The sequence below is a fragment of the Felis catus genome, chromosome B3 (genome assembly GCF_018350175.1).
Source record: "Felis catus isolate Fca126 chromosome B3, F.catus_Fca126_mat1.0, whole genome shotgun sequence".
In the NCBI taxonomy this organism is placed as follows: Eukaryota; Metazoa; Chordata; class Mammalia; order Carnivora; family Felidae; genus Felis; species Felis catus.
The window spans coordinates 107,979,878-108,002,373 of record NC_058373.1 but is presented as its reverse complement, the minus strand read 5'-3'; the positions used below and the strand labels follow the sequence as shown (position 1 = coordinate 108,002,373).

At 40.3% G+C, this 22,496-nt stretch overlaps 1 protein-coding gene across 2 annotated transcripts in view; it reads right to left on the bottom strand.

Annotated features, from left to right (window-relative positions):
* Window positions 1-22,496, bottom strand: part of PRKCH (protein kinase C eta) — a 233,057-nt gene that overhangs the window by 2,867 nt on the left and 207,694 nt on the right. The window lies entirely within an intron of this gene.

The following is a 22,496-nucleotide window of genomic DNA, read 5'->3' as shown; positions in this document are numbered from 1 at the left end:
ATTGCTTGTGTGTATTTATGGCCTTCGCCACTTCCATTTCAGACGTGGCCACTAAAATAAAGCTGAAGGGTCCAGTTTTCTTTACTGTAAATACCATGTATTTTTCTTTCCCTTTTAAAGAGACTCTTTATAAAATAGTGTGCCCTTCTCCCACACTGCAGTTGTAGACAACCCACAGCTTATGAATAGGGCTACTTTTAAGAACAGCTGTGCCATTTTTTGAGGCCCTGACGAGTCGGCCAGGATTCCCGCTCTCTGACAAGACCACAGGGAGAAGAGGGAGAGTCATTCTTTTGCAGACCTGTGGGAAGAAGCTGTGAGAGTTTAAAAAAAAAACAAAAAAACTAAAGTTGGCCACTTTTCTTTATGCAACAAAGATGCTCCTTTTCCTCCTGCCCATTTTGAAATGTTTGATTCAGAATCCTACTTAGACCATTTAAGCAATGTGTGTATAATAGGCGTATATATATCATATATACACCTGGATCATATATATATAATTACATAGGATATATATATCATATATATATATATATGATATATATACTTACCTATTATAATCCTTTGCATATCAACTGGGAAGCTCCCTTGAGGCTGAGCCCCTGTCAAGGTATTTGGAACTAAGTCTACTTTGACAAAAAGGCCAGTAAGGTGTTCTGATCATGTCTTAACCAATAATTTGTATAGGAGAACTCAGATTTTCAGGGCCAGAATGTGATTTTTGATTTTATTTTTTATTTTTATTAAAATTTTTTTTTCCAACGTTTATTTATTTTTGGGACAGAGAGAGACAGAGCATGAACGGGGGAGGGGCAGAGAGAGAGGGAGACACAGAATCGGAAACAGGCTCCAGGCTCTGAGCCATCAGCCCAGAGCCCGACATGGGGCTCGAACTCCCGGACCGCGAGATCGTGACCTGGCTGAAGTCGGACGCTTAACCGACTGCGCCACCCAGGAGCCCCAAGAATGTGATTTTTTATTTTAAAGACACGTAAGATAATTTAACTTTGTTTTTTTAATCCAAGGCAACTTTTATTTTGAAGTGTTGTTTTAAAATTTAAATCAAGTTATCTTTAAGAACACCCCCAAACACTGCTTTCCAAATTTGATTTGTGAGCACAAAAGTAATGCTGTGTTCATACAACTTGCTTTAGAGTGGAATTTCTAGAGTAAATGAAAAGCCTTGTCGAAAGCTTGTTGAAGGTGTGCAGATATGAAAAGGTAGTGTTTGGAGGTGGCCATCCCTGCCAGGCCAGGTGTCCAAAGCTGCAACGAATCCAGTGTTGGTTTGAATAAAAATGGAGGGAGAAGGCTGTAAAAAGCCCTAAGCAAATCTGACCGGACAGACCTCTGAAGAAAAATTTAAAAAGCCCTCCAAGGGAGCTAATAAAAAAAAAAATGCAGATGCTGATGGGGTCTAATAGCTTTTCCTCTCTTCTACTGACAATGAATGCAAGGCCATTGGTGATGGTGGACTAGAGGGGAAACCCGAAAGGAAAAGGGGCTTTCAGAGCTACACTGATCCAATTGGGGCAGTTAGCACTCCAGGCATGTACAGTGGTCAATGTGGATTTAGGAGTACATGTCTCATAAATAGCTCAGTTCTGTAAAAGTGAGGTCTTCATGCTGCTTGGGTTCTCGTGGCTCAGCCTGTGCATTCAGAAAGGAAGGGGAAAATATATACACAAGAAAAAACGAGTAGGTTCCCTCCTTAGGAACATTAATGGGATACAATCCCTGATGGAGTAGGCATCTATTTGAAGAGCTAATTTACAAGGATGGTAAAACAGACTCAGATGGCTTGTGGGAAATTCCCAGGCCTGCCAATGATGAGTGCAGAGGGCATCTTGTGTGTGGGTACAACTTGTTCTTCTGGACAAGAGGAACAGTGCATGGCTCTCAATGCCAGGGTGGCAAAAGCCCAGTGTCCATTCTTCCTTGCCCTTGGCACTGAAGCCAAGCTTCCAAGGGATACTGTGGAAAGGAACTCCGTGAGGGAAAATAAACCAAATCACAACTGTTCTTCCTCTAAAAATGGAAATGGAGGCAGTCAGAATAACCCTTTCACTAGCTTGATACTTTCTCTTAGGTTCTGGGAAGTCCTGAATAACCAAGCAGTTTTGTTTTGACTTTTAATATATTGTCCTAAGCCCTTTAGATACAGCTATTCTATACTTAAAAGGGGGATCCATTTACAAAGGTTTACGTGGTGTCTACTGTATGCAAGGCAGTGACCTAGCTATTGTGGGGATATAGATGACAAAGACAGTGTCTCCCCATGAGGAGCTCATGAAGTGGGAAGAGGCCAGAAAAGTTTATGGGCAATCAGAACTGGGTGGAATGAAAAGAGCAGAATGTGTAGGAGCTTGGAAGAGGGGTCTGGTCATGAGAAGGCAAGTAATGGCCTCATGGAAGAGGTAGCTATTTGCTGAGAGAGGAGGTAGATGAATAGAAGGAACGCAGGCATGAACAAAGATGACAGTTGCTCCCAGGAGCCAGCACAGTTACATGCAAACACCTGGTATGCTGCAGTATGACTGGTGCATTGAATCAGTATGACTGGTTGAAGATCTGGGAGAGGGGCAGCCCATCGGAGCCACCAACATCCTATGGAAAGATGAGTGGTAAGAGCTGGTGAGGTAGGAGATGACTCTAGCCACAGTGGACTGAATCAGTCAACGAAGAGATGGTAGGTGAACAGTGAAGAGGTTGAGAAAATAGCTGAGAAGACTGGAAAAGTTCAGAAACTAGAAAGGTTTCTGGTTAGTGGCAAGGAAAAGTTAGGAGCAAGTCCTAGTAGGCTTGTGGAAGAATGGACACAATCCCACACTTATTGGCCTTGCAGTGAAGGGGCAAACAGGAGTGCAGGGTCACAAGGTCTGCTCTGGCTGCCTGATGGAGGGGTAGTATTGGATAGCAGAGATAGGTAATGAAAGAAAGGCAATAGATTGTGGGTAGTATTAATAGAAATAGTAACAGTAACAGCAGTACTTGGGGGGAATGAAACAAAACCAGCATTTCTCAAGACCTAACAGTGTACAGATCTGGGATGCTGAGCTCAGCTTTGCATTTGAGGTATGCAGACATCCCCAGGAGATGACTAGTCCTGTAAATCCAGGAATCAGGCCAGGATTAGAGCTCTGTCTGAGACCTCAACATTTGGTGTGAGGGCAAGAGAGGAAAGGGTAGGCAAGATTGTGGAGAAGGAGAGAGAGAGTATAGCTGTAAGACCAGCCCCAGGCCTCAGACCTCTTACTTGGCTCACACAACAGGTTTTAAAATAATTTTAATTACTTGTCAAATATTTAAAAACTAGGAAATGTCAACTTTAAAGTCAGGTTTTCCAATTTCTCTTGGAAAATAGGATGTTCTGGAACACTAAACCCATACTTCTTGATATAAATGGCCTAAAGTCTAGCAGCAGTAGCTGCTTTTTTTTTTTTTTTTTTTGGTGGAGCATATGATCCTTAGCCACATGCCCCATCATTCCCTATTGCCTCACCCTAGCTGGCTTCATTCACTGACTCTATATGGCTCTGAGACCTGGGATAGCGATAGAAAAAATGCTGGGGTGGGGCTTCTGGTCCAAGATGGCAACATAGGAAGACCGTGAACTGACCTCATCCATGGACATACCAAATCTACACCTATCAAAGCAATTCCTCCTGAAGAGAAACTGAGGACTGACTGACCAGCTTCTGCACAATAAAAGATCAGAACATGATAACATAATAAAGGGAATACCCAATGGTGCAAACTACAGTGGGGAAGAATAGTTATGGAGGGACTTTGGGTAGATTCACCTGCCCTGAAGCACTGAAAAAAACACCATTTTAAAGCACAACTAGAATATAAAGCATCCAGCCCTAGAACCCTGACAAATGGCAAGACACAAAATCTCCCCAGGTTGGAGGGGCTGGTGTGTGTTATTCACAATCCCTTTATACCTTGGTAACATGGAGAGCAAGGTCCAGTGTCTCAGTGAACCTTCTACTTCAGTGAGCCCCAGGCCTCTAGCCCACACCAGCCCCAGCTATCACACCAAGGTGGCCCCAGAATGGTGTATATCAGGATGCTTCTGGTCAGCACTCACTACAGATCTAGAACAGGAGAAAGCAAAGCCCCCCCAAGCTTAACAGCAAAAAGAAAAATGAATTAAAAAAAAGATGAAGGAATCTCTTGGATAACATCAAACAAACAAACATTTGCATAATAGGGGTCCCAGAAGAAAGGAGAGAGAGAAATGGGCAGAAACTTGTTTGAAGAAATAGTTGAAATAGTTGAAAACTTTCCTAACCTGGGAAAAACCCTAGACATCCAGGTTCAGGAAGCACAGAGAGCTGCAAACAAGATGAACCCAAGAAGAACCCATGATGTGTCACATCATGACACATAAAATGTCAAGGATTAAAGATAGAGAATTGAAAAAGTAGCAAGAGAGGAGCAACTAGTTAATTACATGAGGCTATCAGCTGGTTTTTTAGCAGAAAGTTTGCAGACCAGAAAGGAGTAGCATGATAGATTCATAGTGCCAAGAGATAAAAACCTAAAACCAAGAATACTCTAAACATCAAGATTCCTGATCTCTTCAATTTTGAATGGTAATTTTCCAAATAAAAGTTAAAGGAGTTCATCAACATTAAACTGGCCTTATAAGAAACATTAAAGGGACTACTTTTTTGGGGGTGGGGGAAAGAAGGGGGAGAGAATCTTAAGCAGGTTCCATGCCCAGCGTGGAGCCAGATGCAGGGTTTGATCCCATGACCCCAGGATCATGACCTGAAGTGAAATCAAGAACCAGATGTTTAACTGATTGAGTCAACCAGGTACCCTGAGGGACTTCTTTAAGTGCAAAACAAAAGGCCATAATTAGAATAAAATTATAAATAAAAGTAATGTAAAGTATGACATATACATAAAACATGGAGCAGGGAGTGAAAATAAAATTTTAGAATATGTTTGAACTTAAGTGACCATCAACTGCATATGGAACTCTGTATATTTAGGATGTTCTATGAGCCTCATGGGTAACCACAAACCCAAAACCTATAATAGATACACAAAAAATAAAGATAAATAAAGCCAAGCAGTATATAATACTTGAAATCATCAATCACAAGGTAAGAGAGTAAGAAGGAAAAGAGTAGAACTACAAAGACAACCAGAAAACAATGAACAAATGGCAAAAAGATACATACCTATCAAGAATCACTTTAAATGGTCTAAATGCTGTAATTAAACGAAATAGGTCTTATTTTCTTATCCATTCTGCCATCCTAACTATGTGCTGCCTACAAAAGACTCACTTCAGAACTAAAAATACATGCAGACTGAAAGTGAGAGGAAGGAAAAAGCGTTCCATGCCAAAGGAAGTGAAGAAAAAAAGCAATACTTTTGTCAGCCAAATAGACTTTAAAACAAACGTTGCAACACAAGACAAAAAAGGGCATTACATAATCATGGAAGGATCAAGCCAACAACAGGGTAGGACAATTGTAAATATCTATGCACCCAACATTGAAGCACCTAAATACATCAAATGTTAACAGGTATAAAAGGATAAATTGACAGTAATACAATGATGGTGGGGGACTTTAGCACCTCACTTATATGAATGGCTAGATCAGGCAGAAAATCAATAATAAAACAATGTTTTTGAAATGATACATTAGACCAGATGGACTTGATGGATATATATATACCATTCCATCCCCAAACGACAGAAGACACTCTTTTCAGGTACATATAGAACATTCTCCAGGGTAAATACATGTTAGGCCACAGTACAAGTCTCAAAAAATTTAAGAAGATTAAAATCATGTTGTGCAACTTTCCTGACCACACCAGTATGAAACTAGCAATCACAAGAAAAAAAAAATGGAAAAAACACAAACATGTCAAGGCTAAACAACATACTACTAAGCAACCTATGGGTTAAAGAAGAAATTAAAAAAAAAATACATGAAGACAAAAATAAAAACACAATAGTCCAAAGTGGGCCACAGCAAATGCAGTTCCAAGAGGGAAATTTATAGCAATACAGGCCTACCTCAAGAAAAATCTCAAGCAATCTAACCTTACACCTAAAGGAACTAGAAAAAGAACAAAGTCCAAAGTTAGTAGAAGGAAGTTAATAAGATCTGAGAATAAAAATTAAAAAAAAAAAAAACAGACTAAAAAAACAATGAAACCAAGAGCTCGTTCTTCGAAAAAATAAAATTGATCAACCTTTAGCTAGACTCATAAAGGAAAAACAGAGGACCCCAATAAATCAGAAATGAGAGAGAAGTAACAACTGACACCACATAAATACAAAGAATCAGACTACTACAAAAAATAATATGCCAACAAACTGGACAACTTAGAAGAAAGACATGGATAAATTCCTAGAAACATAATCTTCCAAAACTCAACCTGGAATAGAATATCTGAACAGACCAATTATTAGTAATGAAGTTGAATCAGTAATCAAAAAGCTTCCAACAAACAAAACTTCAGGACCAGATGGCTTCACATGTGAATTCTACCAAACATTTACAGAAAGTGTAATACTGGGGTGCCTCAGTGGCTCGGTCTGTTAAGCATCCAACTTTGGCTTAGGTCATGATCTCATGGTTTGTGAGTTCAAGCCCTGTATTGGGCTCTGTGCTGACAGCTCAGAGCCTGGAGCCTGCTTCAGATTCTGTGTCTCCTCCTCTCTCTGCACCTCCCATGCTCATGCTCTGACTCTCTCTCAATAATAAATAAATGTTAAGAATTAAAAAAAAAAAAAAAGAAATGTAATACCTCTTTTTCTCAAACTACTCCATAAAATAGAAGAAGGAAAGCTTCCAAATACATTCTCTGAGGCCAGCATTACCCAGATACCATAACAAACAAAGATGCAACAGTCCTATAATAACAAAATATTAGCAAACTGCATTCAACAATCCATTGAAAAAATCATTGATCACAATCAAACTGTATTTATTCTGGAGATGTAAAGATGGGTCAATATTTGTAAATTAATATGATGCATTAACAACGTGAAAAATAAAATTCATATCCTCTCAAAAGAGGCACAAAAGCATCTGACAAAATTCAACATTCATTCATGATAAAAACCCTCAGCAAAGTGAGTTTAGATCTAGGCAACATACCTCAACAAAAAAAGGCCATATATGAAAAACCCACAGCTAACATCAAGTCAAGGGGAAAAAACAGGGCTTTTCCTCTAAGATCAGGAACAAGACAAGAATGTCCTCTCTCACCACCTTCATAGTACTGAAAATCCTAGCTACAGTAATTTTCAAGAAAAATAAAATGCATCCAAATTGGCAAGGAATAAGTTAAACTGTCACTATTTGCAGATGACATGATACTATACATAGTCTTCAGGGCTAAAAACTCCACCAAAAAAAAAAAAACTATGAAAAATAATAAATTCAGTAAAGTTGCAGGATACAAAATTAACACAGAGAAATATGCTGGCATTTCTATATACTAATAACAAAGTAGCAGAAAGAGAAATTAAGAAAATAATTCCAAGGGCACCTGAGTGGCTGGCTCAGTCAGTTAAGGGTCCAACTTTGGCTCAGGTCATGATCTGGCAGTTCATGGGTTCGAGCTCCATGTCAGGCTCTGTGCTGACAGCTCAGGGCCTGGAGCTTGCTTCAGATTCTGTGTCTCCCTCTCTCTCTGCCTCTCCCTGACTCATGCTCTGTCTCTCAAAAATAAATAAACATTTAAAAACTAAAAAAAATTACATTCCAGTTACCATTTCATCAAAAAGAATAAATCACTAGGAATAAACTTAACCAAGGAAGTTAAAGATCTGTACTCTGAAAAGCATAAAATACTGATGAAAGAAATTGAAGACCCCGCAAACAAATGGAAAGACATTCCATGCTCATGGATTGGACTAAGAACTAACATTGTTAAAATGTCCATGCTACCCAGAGCAACCTACAGATTCAATAAAATCTCTATCAAAATACTAATAGTATTATTTTACAGAACTAAAACAAATAATCCTGAAGTTTGTATGGAACCACAAAAGACCCTGGATAGCCACAGCAATATTGAGAAAGACAAACAAAGCTGGAAGTATCACAATCCCAAATTCAAGGTACACTGCAAAGCCGTTGTAATTAAAACAGTATGGTACTGGCACAGAAACAGACACATATTTCAGTAGGACAGAAAAGAGAGCACAGAAACCATGCTTAGTTGATCAATTAATCTATGACAAAGGAGTAGCACAATAGGGAAAAGACGGTCTCTTTAATGGTACTGGGGATACTGGATAGCTACATTCAAAAGAATAAAACTGGACCACCTTCATACATCATATGCAAAAATAAACTCAAAATGGGTTAAAGACCTAAATGTAAGACCTGAAACCATAAAATTCCTAGAAAAAAACATAGGTAGTAATCTCTTTGACACTGGCCTTAGCAACATTTTTCTAGATATGTCTCCTCAGGCAAGGGAAACAAAAGCAAAATAAATTATTAAGACTACATAAAAGTAAAAAGTTTTTTCACAATGAAGAGAACCATCAACGAAACAAAAAGTCAGCCTACCAAATGGGAGAACATATCTGCAAATGACATATCCAATAAGGGGTTAAGATCTCAACTGGAAAAGGACTTACACAACCCAACCTCAGAAAACAAATAGTCCAATTAAAAATGAGCTGAGAACCTGAACAGACATTTCTCCAAAGACCTACAGATGGCTAACAGTCACATGAAAATATGCTCAACATCACTCATCATCAGGGAAATGCAACTCAAACCCACGAACTATCACCTTTCACCTAGTTAGACTGGCTAGAATCAAAAACACAAGAAATAAGTGCTGGCAAGGATGTGGAGAAAAAGGAACACTCATGCACTGTTGGTGGGAATGTAAACTGGTGTAGCCCATGTGGAAAAAACAGTATGGAGGTTCCTCAAGAAATCAAAGATAGAAATACCATATAATTCAGTAATTCTACTTCTGGGTATTTACCCAAAGAAAACAAAAACACTAATTCATAAAGATACATGCCAGCTCTATGTTTATAGCAGCAATAGATACAATAGCAAAGATACGGAAGCAACCCAAGTGGCCACTGAGATTAACAGATCAGGAAGAAGTGGCACAATGTACAATGGAACATTACTCAGCCATAAAAAAAATGAGACCTTGCCATCTCTGACAACATGGATGGACCTGTAAGGTATTATGCTAAGTAAATAAGTCAGAGAAAGGCGAATACCATATGATTTCAGCTATATGTGGAATCTAAAAATTAAAACAAAAAACAGAAACAGAACCCAAAATACAGAGAACAAACTGATGGTTACCAGAGGGGAGGCTGGGTCGGAGGGGGGGGGCGGGGGGCGGGGGGCGGGTGGCAGGCAAAATGGGTGAAGGCTAGTGGGATATATGGAATGAATGTCACAGTGATAAAAGGTACAGCACAGGGACCCTAATGAATGGTACTGTAATAGCATTGTATGGTGACAGGTGGTAGCTAACCTTGTGGTGAGCATATCATAACACAGACTTGTCAAATCACTATGTGGTACACCTGAAATTAATGTAACATTGTGTGTCAACTATCCTTCAAAAAAAAAAAAGGGAGGATGAATGAAACAGAAACCAGGACAGGGACCATCCCAAGGTGGAGATTATAGTCCCTTCATGACCAACCTTCCAAAGATGCAAAGAGGTGTATAGGGTTGGGGATAGAGGGGACTTGTTGCTCTAGGCCAGGCACAGGACTCTCCCTAAACACTGTATTCCTGCTGCTGCGAACAGCAATGGCATAATTCTTTTGCAGAAAACTTCCTCTGTTTGCTTATGTCCCTAATAGGATTCAAATACCAAACAAATTAGCAACAATGTTGTTTGGAGCAATGTCTAGCCACATCTAAGGTCATACTTAAACTTGCCTCAACTGACCTTTTCCCGACTGTGGTCCAAATGAGAAAGTCAGCCAAGGAGGAAAATAAAGTGACTTCATGAAAGATTATGGACACATTTACTAAAGGAAACAGGATATTTTCTAGGGTCAATAGAAGCACTTTATAAGCTGCAAAGAGTGAGTGAAGAGGCCAGGGTGGAAAATCTGATTCCACCCCAAATCTAACTGTCAAAGTAACTGGAGAATAGGGACAGGAGGGGGGTCAAGACTGGATGGTTTCATTGATATTCCCCTTCCTTCTGGAGTCCTCATTAAAGTGGAATTTAACTAGAGGATACCGAAGCAACCTGAACTACATCTGCCCTGAGAATGAGAAAGTTAACAGTTCTTTCAAGGCTGCAGAGAAGGCAAGACTACAGGGGAAAACAGTCACCTGTCCTCCTGAAGGTAGCTCTACAGTGGAGTGTAAGCAGTTTAGGCCAGGTTTGTACCAGAATGTCCTGGGAAGCCTCCTGCACACCAAGGAAGGATATATAAAGGGTAGAAGAGCTCCTCTGATAACGCACAGAGGTTAACTGGTTAGGCTCTGCAGTTCAACTCCTTGTGTTTGTATACCAATTCTACCACTAATGAGCTGTGTGACCTTGTATAAATTTATTAACTTCTCTGGGCCTCAGATTCCTCAACTATAAAATGGAGATTTTCCTGTACTTCATAAGGTTGTTATGACAAGTAAATGCCTGGCACAAAGGAAGCCCTCAATAAATGTATTAGTAAGCATCTTGTTAAACCACGCGTAGGTCCATCCTGTTTTACCTAGAGTCAGGGGCATGGACTGAACGCCTCCAAGAGTAAGGTCTGAAGTCACCCTTGACCCTGAGGCTCAAGCGGCTCTCCTTGCTACTCAACACTGCAGCCAGGAAAGATAAAACAAGGTCTGTTTTTGCTTTCACGGTAGGGCCATTGTGGTGGTCTCTGGAAAACAGTTTTTCTGACAGCAAAGATTCCTAAAGACCATCTTAAGACAAGAGATACAAATAATACTCAGGTTTTATTGTGCAGTTGTATCCGCTTTAACAATAGAAGGGAGATACTGAACCCAGGATCAAGGATGCAACGGGGCAACTTCTTTGTGAAGCTGGTGCCGGGGGCAGCATTCTGATGTGTCACAGGCTCTGCTACACAGGAGGAGGCTTTGGTTTTGAGTTGTTGAATGTTCTGGAGGATAGAGTTTAAACTAACCCCACATAATAATGTGTCTTGAGAGAACAGGATTCAAATGTACTTTGAAACTCATTAAAATGTAGGCAATGGCTATTTTTTCCTCTTTCAAAATCTGTCTGATTTCAGAGGAAGAGGACTAGTTATACAAATAGACCAATTAGTCTAATTAGATTTTCTTCCAGGAGGGAGAAAACACTGTATTTTCTCCTAATAATTGGATTTGGCTGTTGGACAAACAAAATGACCTTCTCCTTTCATTCAATTTCAGACCAAAGAGGCAGAAAGGGTTAATTCTGGCAAGTCGTGGGGAAGGAAACCATGCCACAGGACATTCCCATCAATATTCCAGGGAGATGCTCCTAAATGGGAAGAAGGCATTTTAAGGCTCTACAGACAATGCTGGGGAGGGAGTGCAGAGAAAGAACACAGGACACAGAATAGGATTCACAGCTATGTTGGTCAACCCCACCATAGGTGCATAGCTGATGGCCACCGTGGGGGTGACAAAGTGAATGCCAGTGTGTGCATGTTGCAGTCATATGTCTGTCTGTTGCCACTGTTATAGGCAGAATCTAACCTGCTTATGAAGACTACTCATCAACCACCCTTGTAGCCCTTCATGCCAGCTGCAGTGGTGAGGCACAGACCTGGGAATGACCTAACCCAGGAGCACCATCCAGCCCAGAGCAGTGGTAAGAGGGACAAAGGGAGGCATGTGAATTAACTGACGGAGCAGCAAGGGAGGAGAGAGACACCGGGCTTTGGCTTGGCATTGAGAAGTCACTTTTCCATAGAAGAAGGCAGAGACAGACATTTAAACCTAAAATGAGACACAACAACCCATTGGGGGTGGGATGGGTCTCGGGGGCAGGTGGAAAGGATAGATAATGGATTTTTTAAATATCTCTTGGGAGGCAAACTAATTTTCTCAAGTACAGTTTATTCTACAGAATGGTATTTCCATGGACTATTGGAAGAGCCAAGAGAGGGAGAGTTGTTCTAGCTTGTTCAGATTGGGTCTGAATGGAATTTACTAGGCAGGGCTGGAACTAGTAATCTGCACACTGCTGGCAATAGACCATCTTGCCATTCTCAAAGCACAGAGGGATCCAGATCTAGACTGATTTGGGCAGGGAGCAGCTGCAGGAGTAGGAAAAAGAATGGTACAAATTTTAAGATTGTTTGTTCTAGTTTTGTGAAAGTAATATTGGTGTTTGGATAGAGATTACATTGAATTTATAGATTGGGTAGTATCGACATTTAACATTAATTCTTCTAACCCATGAGTATGGTATATCTTTCCATTTATCTGTTTAAATTTTTATGGACACAAAAGACCCCCAACGGCCAAAGCAATCTTAGAAGAACAAAGCTGGAGGTATCACAATCCCAAAATTAAAATTATACTACAAAGCTACAGTAATCAAAACAGGATGATACCAGCACAAAAACAGACAACAGATCCATGGAACAGAACCCAGAAATAAAACCACACTTATGTGGTTAATCTATGACAAAGGAGGCATGAATATACACAGTCTCTTCAGTAAATGCTAAGAAAACTAGACAGCTACATGCAAAAGAATGAAACTAGACTACTTTCTTATACCATACCTAAAAATAAACTCAAAATGGACTAAAGACCTAAATATGAGACCAGAAACCATAAAACTCCTAGAAGAAAACACAAGCAATAATCTCTTGGATATTTGCCTTAGCAACATATTTATGGAGATGTCTCCTCAGACAAGGCAAACGAAAGTAAAATAAACTATTAGGAATACACCAAAAATAAAAAGCTTTTGCACAGTGAAGGAAACTATCAACAAAACAAAAAGGCAACATACTGAATGGGAGAAGATATTTACAAATGATATATCCAATAAGGAGTTAATATCCAAAATACAGAAAAAATGTAAGACAAGTCAACACCAAAACCCCACAATCTGATTAAAAAATGGGCAGAGGACCTGAATAGACATTTTCTCAAAGAAGACCTACAGATGACCAACAGATATGAGAAGATGTGCAACATCACTAGTCATCAGAGAAATGCAAATCAAAACCATAATGAGCTATTACTTCACACCTGTCAGAATGGCTAATGTCAAAAAGACAAGAAACAACAAGTGTTGATGAGGATGTGGATGGGGAAAAAGGAACCCTCATGCATTGTTCGTGGGAATGTAAACTGGTGCAGCCACTGTGGAAAACAGTATGGAGGTTCCTCAAAAAATAAAAATAAAAATAAAAATAAAAATAGAAATAGAAATACTGTATGATCCTGTAATCTCACCTCTGGGTATTTACCTGAAGGAAACAAAAACACTAATTTGAAAAGACATATGCATCTCTATGTTTACTGCAGCATTTTTTTGGCAATAGCCAAGATATGGAAACAATCCAAGTTTTGATCAATAGATGAATGGATAAAGAAGATGTGGTATACACATATAATGGAATATCACTCAACCATAAAAAGTAATGAGATGTTGCCATTAGTAACAACATGGATGGACCTAGATGGTATTATGCTAAGTATAATAAGTCAGACAGATACCATATGATTACACTTATATGTGGAATCTGAAAAACAAAACAAACAAAACCAGACACAGACTCCTAAATACAGAGAACAAACTGATGGTTGCCAGCGGAGGGATAGGCAAAATAGGTGAAGGGAATTAAGAGGTACAAACTTCCAGTTGTAAAACAAATAAGTCACTGGAAGAAAAATATAACATAGGGAATACAGTCAATAATTTTGCAACAGTTTTGTATGGTGACAGATGGTAACTGTGCTTATCATGGTGACCATTTTGTAATGCATACAGTTGTTGAATTCCTGTGTTGTAGACCTGAAACTAATATACTGTATGTTAACTATACTTCAATTTAAAAAATGGTATAGTTTTTGTAAATGTTGTAGCTTGATAAGTGGTAGCCATTACTATTACTCTACATATATGTTCTTGCATTACAACAGGTATTGACTTAAGTGTTTCAAGTTCATTCTATAGAATATTTACAGCAACCCTGATTATCATTCCCTTTTTACATACTGGAAAATCGAGGAACAGTCCAATCTGTAACCTGTCCCAAGGCCACCCAGTTTGGGAGTGGTGGAGTTTCTATCTAGTACTAGAAACCTTTGCTTTCAGTCACTGTGCTAAACCACCTCTTGAGGTGACCAATCTTCTAATTTGTTTTCTGGATCAAAAACCAGTGTGGGCTGACAGGTCAGGAGGAATCATGGGATGACATTCAGGACTTCACCTGTGAAGGAGAATGCACAGCATTTTGTGTGCTTACTTATGTTATACTTCCTGTGCTGGCCCATGTGACCAGCAGGTACTAAGAGAAGGGAGAGACAACAAATAGTCTTTAAAAGAACCCAAAGAATCCTTTAGTCTGACTACCTTGCTTTACTTTGAACAACAGAGGTCTTTATATTGGAGAAAAAAGGATAGAAAGGCACTGCTGATATTTTCAAACACCAGAAGAGGTGTCGGCCATAAGAAGCAGTTCCAAGTAGGAGAAATCTGTTTAGGGAGTTGGAGTTAAGGGAGCATATATAAGCTTATAAAGACAATTAAGTTTAATACCCAATGCCATTAAGCGATAGAAAGAGCTTTGCTAGGAGGAACACGACTGTCTTATTGGAAACATTCAAAGAAGAACTTCCATGAGTTGTCAAGGATTCCGGATAACCTATCTGGCATCAGGTGGGAAGGGAGATCAATGCCTTTCATGGCCTATGCTAATATCAAGAGTCTACAATCTTATCCTATCTTTGGTCTCTTCTTAGTTTTATCGTTAAAATTCTGGGAGAGAAGAGCTGACATTTTGAAGATATACCTCCCTCAGCTAGAGAAGCCACATTTTCCTTGGGTCTCAAGTGGACTTGTCTTTATAAACAATAAAATGAAACAAAGCTTGGTCAAGCTAATCTCCTTGGGCGAGACACTGAAGAGGGCATGCGAGTATATATTTGAAAATGCCAATGGATCAACATCTTACTGCTAAGTTACTTGTAACTAATCTACATCAGAATATTCCGTATCTCCAGAGACACAGTATACAGTGTACTTTATTTCCTCCTCATGAAAGCCAGTATAATACCCTGTACTGTTGATCCTGCAATGGAGTGGAAACAGTGCTAAAGTCTGTAGTGAGTTTGTTGGCTATATTTCTCATGCTGTCAGTGACTGGAATCCAGCACCTTTTTTGTGGGCAACTACTTAATTCCTTTTCAGTGCTCTTAACACTCTAATTTTCCTGTGTTTTATAATCATTATAGCTTCCCCTAAATCCCAAGTCATAAGACAATGTTGGTTTAAAAAAAGGTAAAGGTCAGAGGTGAGTCCCAGAGACAGAAAAGCCCAAGGTCAGACACTTGTGCCAACGCCAATGTTGTTGGCCAAGATGGTTTTATTCCTGGCAAACCAGTCTCAAGCAGCTCTGACTGACAGGTCAGGTTTCATTGCTCTCCAGTAACTCCCAATCGTTAAAGGAAAAGGAAGCTCTATTCACCGTAGCCACTACCACTTGTTTTCAGGTGTGATCCCCTGAAATGTAGCTATTTAAAGGAAGCAAGTACTAAACAAGGATCCTCTAGAGGACACTACACAATGCCTTTTATTTCCTCCTGATGGAACCCAGGCCAATACTTGTCTTTACCTAGGAGAGACACTATCTTTGGTGTCTGAACCAAAAGTAACTATCAACAGCTAAAAATTATTGGTCTTTGATAGTTGGAAAGGGCACATGAAAGAAAATAAGTGTACGAGTTCTGTTCACAAGAGTTTTTCCAGCTTAAAACAAAAAGCTCTTCCGACCCACATTTCTTGGTTAGCAAACTACCACATCAAAAGGGTTTCCATGCTCATTTTATAAAACCTCTGACATCTTCATTCTCCTGGCTGAGATATGGAGACTGAAGAGGCAAGTGGTGGAGGGAACACCTGGGTGGCTCGGTTGGTTGAGAGTCTAACTCTTGATTTCAGCTCAGGTCATGATCCCAGGGTCATAGGATTGAGTCCCACATTGGGCTCTGTGCTGAGCACAGAGCCTGCTTAAGATTCTCTCTCTGCCTCTGCCCCTCTCCTCCACTCACATGTGCTCTCTCTCTCACTCTAAAACAAAATCTAAAAATAAAAAAAAAATTGAAAAAATGGGACACCTGGGTGGCTCAGTAGGTTAAGTGCCTGACTTCAAGTACTGATCTCACAGCTTGTGGGTTTGAGTCCCATATTGGACTCTATGCTGACAGCTCAGAGCCTGGAGCCTGCTTCTCTCTCTGCCCCTCCCCTGCTCATACTCTGTCTCTCTCTCTCTGTCTCAAAAATAAACATTAAAAAAAAAAAATTAAAATAAATTAACTTAAAAAAAAATAGGCAAGTGGTATATTTTAATGGAGTGGTATTACTCCATTAAAAAAATGCTTCACACTGCCAGCTACAAATAAAACACCAGGACCTCTATTCCTAGTAAACATGTAAGCTAAAATAAGGGGGAAGGAAGCTGAGTACAGTAAGTTTAATAAAATATGATTTTTAAAATGTCAAAAAGTCTATAGGAAGATCAACGTGCTACTGTTTTTCTATCTTCTGCCAACACTCGCATTGATCTATCTGTAAGAAAATGGTTCATTTCTGAAAGGTGTTCATTGCACTAGCAGTTAGAGTAAGAGGTCTGTGGAGCAGCTCCATTTCCTCATATGGGGCAACACCAGTCCCGGTGTTAACCATCTCTCTTGCTAAAGAATCATTCAGTAAATTTCTTTTGGATTTTCCCCATCACAGTGTTTGAAACATCAGTTCTAATGATCCACAGTTAGATCCTCTACCTTAATCTGGTCCCAGTTTTTCCTCCACTTCCTCAGCCTCCTCCTGGCTGACCACCTCCCTTGAGCATCTCAACTTCTGCCCGGAGAGGAGTAGGAAACGGAGAGGGTCAAATTCAATGCTGCTCTCATCAACTGCCTGGTGACAGACGTGGGACACACTCATGGCTAAAAGAGGCTCCCAGCACTGATTGTGATTCCCCCTTTGTGCACAGAGGCAAACAGGATTCCTGCAGACAATGCAGATGATGAAATCTGATAGGTGTGATGACAGGTGAACCCACACAAGTACACACACTTTAATTTCTATAAAGCTTAAGAACAAAAGCACTCTGTAATCTCCCTCTAATGCCAAGTTTACAATGCCTCCTGAACTGACAAAGGTGACTCAGGAGAGTGCACCAAACTCCTTTCAGCACTTATTTAACCTGGCCACCTGTGTGAGCTCACAGAAAAGGGCATTGACTCCACCTGAGTCAGCACTGAGCCTCGTGATCCCTCCGAGGAGAGGAGATGATTTAGTACAAAGGAACACTCACCTCACAGAAAGGCCATCACCTTCCTAAGCTCTTCGGATTCGTGAGGACTTCCCCAAGTCTCTCTTTCTGGAGCTACATGAAGGCAAAACTCAGTGCAACCATAGAAACTCTAAGCAAACTCTGTATTTTCTTCTGTGTTATGATTATTAGCATTTGGGGATAATTTAGTGCCAGTTAAGGAAACTCAGCCAACAGAAAGCATGCATTATTCTAAAACCAAGTTTAAAAAAACATTTAAAAAATCATTTTTCAAGTCATAAATCTGGAATGCTTTTACACAAGTGTGTCTTCATATTTCTTTTCTGTGTTAACTTCTATGGGTATTGCCAGTTTTTATAATCTATGAGAGCTAATGGGTGGGATTGTTTTGCTTTTGGGGCTTGGACATATGAGCATTTCACATACACATTTAAAGGGACGATGAGAAATGAGAGACAAAAAAGCAAACAAGAAAAATGGTCTTCCCGTTGCAGTTTTTTTGAGTGCGTGCAATGGGTATTTTTAGTTTTAAGGATCATGGTTAATGATTTGGGAGTTTTTTCCGAGTAGAAGTCCTGGGCTCAACTGTGTATGTTCCAGTTCCCCTCTCCCAATGGTTCTGTGCCCCAAGGGTGTCCTCACAAACAAGTCCTCTGGCTCCATCCACGTCTATGTGAAATGTTTGAACACCCTCACACAAGGAACTTAAAACTCCACAATCTTGGGGGTGGGGGTAAAGGTGATGATAGGAAGGGCTAGGGTAGGAAAGTAACACTGGGAGTTCTGTTGGCTGGGGCCCAGCCTGTTCAACCACTCACTTTCTGTGGAACATGGGACAAGGATACCCCCTCACCCTTGATTCAGGGGACTCAGTGACATTATTACACCATATGAAGCCACAAGATGCTTAACACCTGAATCTATGGTGTGCTATATAAATGGGTATCCAAACAGTTTCCAGAGATGATAATAATGCCTTCCATTCTTAAAAAGTTTATTTTTGAGATAGAGAGCAGGAGAGGGGCAGAGAGAGAGAGAGAGAGAGAGAAAGGGAGAGAGAGTATCCCAAGCAATTTCCATGCTGTCAGAGCATATGCGGGGCTCAAACTCACCAACTGTGAGATCATGACCTGAGCTGAAATCAAGAGTCAGACGATTAACCAACTGAGCCACCCAGGTACCCCTAAATACCTTCCATTTTAAAAGGTAAAAAGAAATTCAAACAGTATTTCCTTTTGAAGGAAAAAAAAAGGCAAGCAAAATATCCAGCAGACACCAATTCCAGGAACAGTGCTGACCTTATGTTCTAAGGAAAAAAGCATCAGGAAATCTCAGGAAGCCAAATAGGGATGGCCCACCAACTGAGAGTGGTGGGGGGAGCGGACGTGAAGGGCTGGCTCGAGATCTTGGCCCTTCCTGCCTTGGTGGGAAAGGGAGGACCCAGCCCACAAGAAAGGATCCCACAGGGCAGGAGAGGAGCAGCTCGGGGCAGAGCTCACCAGTGAGGGCTCTCTTATTCCCTGTTCTTTGTAAAAAAAAAAAAAAAAAAAAAAAAAAAAGAAATCATTCTTTGGGGTACACTTAGCTTATCAACTTGGGGCTGAGGTATACTTCTTGGGAAGGTACAGAGACTGTTCATGGATGTTGAAGAATGAGAATGCTAAAATCTGATTAATTTTGTAGCATAAAAATGACCAGGATGATATAGACTCCCAGTCCAGGACCTTGAGACTCTCACTGGCAATCAAAAGGCATAGCTGGATCCAGATCCACTGTTAATGAAATATTTCATGATAAATTCAAAACTAAACTGAAAAAAAGAAAAAAAAAAGATGTAGCTGGATTGGCCAGATAGCTGCTCTGTGGCTCACATTATTTCTTCTGTTTGTATATTTGTATTGTGAAACGATTTTGATGCATTAATGAAGGCCAAATTCATTTTACACAGTCTGTAATGTGTGTGTGTGTGTGTGTGTGTGTGTGTGTGTGTGTACCTACATATACATATAAAATCAATGTTATACAAGTTCTAAGTATGTATGTATACATATGTGCCTGTGTATGTGCACATACACACAACACATAACATTGAAAAAATTGTACTATTATGGGAGTTTTCCTTTTTAAAAAAAATTTTTTAAGGTTTATTCATTTTTCAGAGACAGAGAGAGACTGAGTGTGAGGTGGAGAGGGGCAGAGAGAAAGGGAGACACAGAATCTGAAGCAGGTTCTGGGCTCTGAGGTGTCAGCACAGAGCCCGATGCAGGGCTTGAACTCAAGGACCATAAGATCATGACCTGAGCTGAAGTAGGACACTTAACCGACTGAGCCCCCCAGGCGCCCCCGGAAATTTTCAAACATACACACATATGTAACCATCATGTAGCCTTGACACTTACTATAACACGCCCAATCTTGTTTCATCTGTTCCACTCTGCTACCCCTGGATTACTGCGAAAAAACAATCCTAGATATTTCACTTGCAAATGCTTCTGTCCGGTCTACAGTATCTCTTTATAACTATTCAGGATGATCTCTTAAACATGAAAAAAACAATTTTGTGACTCAAACTTGCTTGAAATCCTTCAATGACTTATCTTGGCCGTCCTTCACATGGCCTCCAGTGTCCTTCATACACAGCGTCATCTCCTACAACCCCAATAGCCCTACCCCTTTGCTCACTACAGTCCGTCCCCACTGCCAGAGAGGTACTCAAATGGATTCTATCTCAAGATCTTTGTGTACTTCTTGAACCTGACTAGCTTCTCTTCAGCCTTTGGTTTCAGCTTAAATGTCATTTCCTCAGGATGGCCTCCCTCGATGACCTAGATTGGGTTACATCGACCTGCTATATCTTCTCAAAGCACCTTAGACTTTAAAAAAAAAAGTCAAATTGTTAAGTATACCGTTATTTGTATAATTTCTTTTGCGAACATCTTTTTTCCTTCCTATTCCTGCTGGACTTAAATTCCTTGAGGGCAAGGACGATGTCTGTCATGGTCCTCCCTGCACCTCCAGCCCCTTGTGTAGTACCTGAACACAGCAGAACCATGGCTGCTATGCATATATGCATGGATACATGCCTGATAAATGAATAAGTGAATCAGTATCTGTGTGGCTATTTACATCCCCCATAGGTGTCTTTGGTTTGGACAGAAACTCCTGGAAAAACACAATACAGTTCTCTCTGGAATAAAAATTCAACCCAGCCTCGTGTACAATTTAGCACTTAATGACCTTGGTGATGTTGGTGGATCTTGATCAAGGAGAGAGGGTGATGATAACGACACCTCTCAGTATGCTATGAAATTACTACTCATAACTCGGCAATACTAAGAACTTAACTCCCGCATCGTGCGTGCCACTTCGAAAGTGCTTTCATGTGTACTCCCTCATTTGAAGTGGGTACCAGTGGTGTCATCACCCTGCTTTGCAGAGGGAGACTGAAGAGCCGTGGCAGAAGGGGAATGAGGCTGCGTGCCTCTCAGACTAGTGCATGTTTCTTCCACTCTATCGTGTGAAGTCGGCTCACCTCTCTGGGTCTCGGCTTCATCTGCCAATGAGGGATTTAGACAAACTGCTTTTTAAAGATTTTTTCATCTCAGCAATTCTGTGTGTATGTTTCTAATAGTCACCATGCTCTAAAAATTAAGGGTAATGACAAGTGATTGCAGTCCAAAACTTAGCTTGGAGGACCTCCTGACAGTTTTTAGGACCATGCAAGACACCAGCCAATGGAGTCAACGTTCAACATTAGGAACTCTTGATGTCACCAAGTTCCCAGAATTATAGGCGGTCACAAAATCCTGGAAAAGGGCTTGAAGTCAATATTTTTAAAGAAAGCAATGTTCCTTATCTAGAACTGGAATTGCACAACGGAATAAAGGCTTGTTCAGAGTCCTTAAAAATGTCTCAGCTTATCAAACTTCTAACATAGATGGACTCCCCAAGCCCTCCGTTATCTGGCAGAGGACCATTTGTTCCTACTGAGCCAGTACCACTCAAAAGTTACTGCAGACAACAGCTTGTGAATAAATCACATTGTAAAACCATTGGCCTATTTCGCCACAAGTAAAACTAGTAGACACGTTTTAGATTTGGATGTTTATACAACCTGAAGTCATCCCTTCCTAACCTCCTCACTGAATCCTCTTCCACTGTCACCCCTTGAACCCTGGTGGGCCCCAAGCCCCATCCTCCAACCTCCTTTTATTCTTCAGCCTGTACCCTAGTCATGTTTGTGCCCGTGTTCTTACTGGTCTGGGTTTTTCTTTTATTTTTTAAAAAACCTGTGGTATAATATACAGAACATGATATTTACCTTCTGAACCACTTTTAAGTGTGTAGCACATCAGCATAGTCACACTGTTGGGCATCTATCACTACCCATCCATCTCCAGAACTTTTTCCATCCTCCAAAACTGAAACTCCATACCCCTTATGCACTACCTCCCCACGCCCCGCCTCCTAGTCCCTGGCAAACACCATTTTGCTTTTTGTCTCTATAGATTTGACATTCTAGGTCATTCTAGGTCCCTCATATAAGAGGAATCATACATTTGTCCTTTGTGTTTAGCTTATTTCATTAAGCATGCCTTCAAAGTCCATCCATGCTGTAACATGTATCAAAATTTCCTTCCTTTTTAAAGCTGAATAATAATCCATTGTATGCTTATTACCACATTGTGTTTATCCATTCATCTGTCAATGAACATTTGGATTGTTTCCACCTTTTTGACATTGTGAATACTGCTGCCATAAACATTGGTGTACAAATATCTGTTCCAGTTCCTCTTTCATTTCTTTTGGCAATACATCCAGAAATGGAATTGCTGGACCATGTGGTAATTTTAGGTTTAATTTTTTGAGAAACTGCCTGCCATATTGTTTTCCACAGTGGCTGCACCATTTTATATTCCCGCGAATAATGCACAAGGGTTCTAATTTGTTTCAAGAAATGTGCTTAATGGCCTTTGGTGAGTCACAATTTCTCTGGGCCTCAGTTTCCTTATCT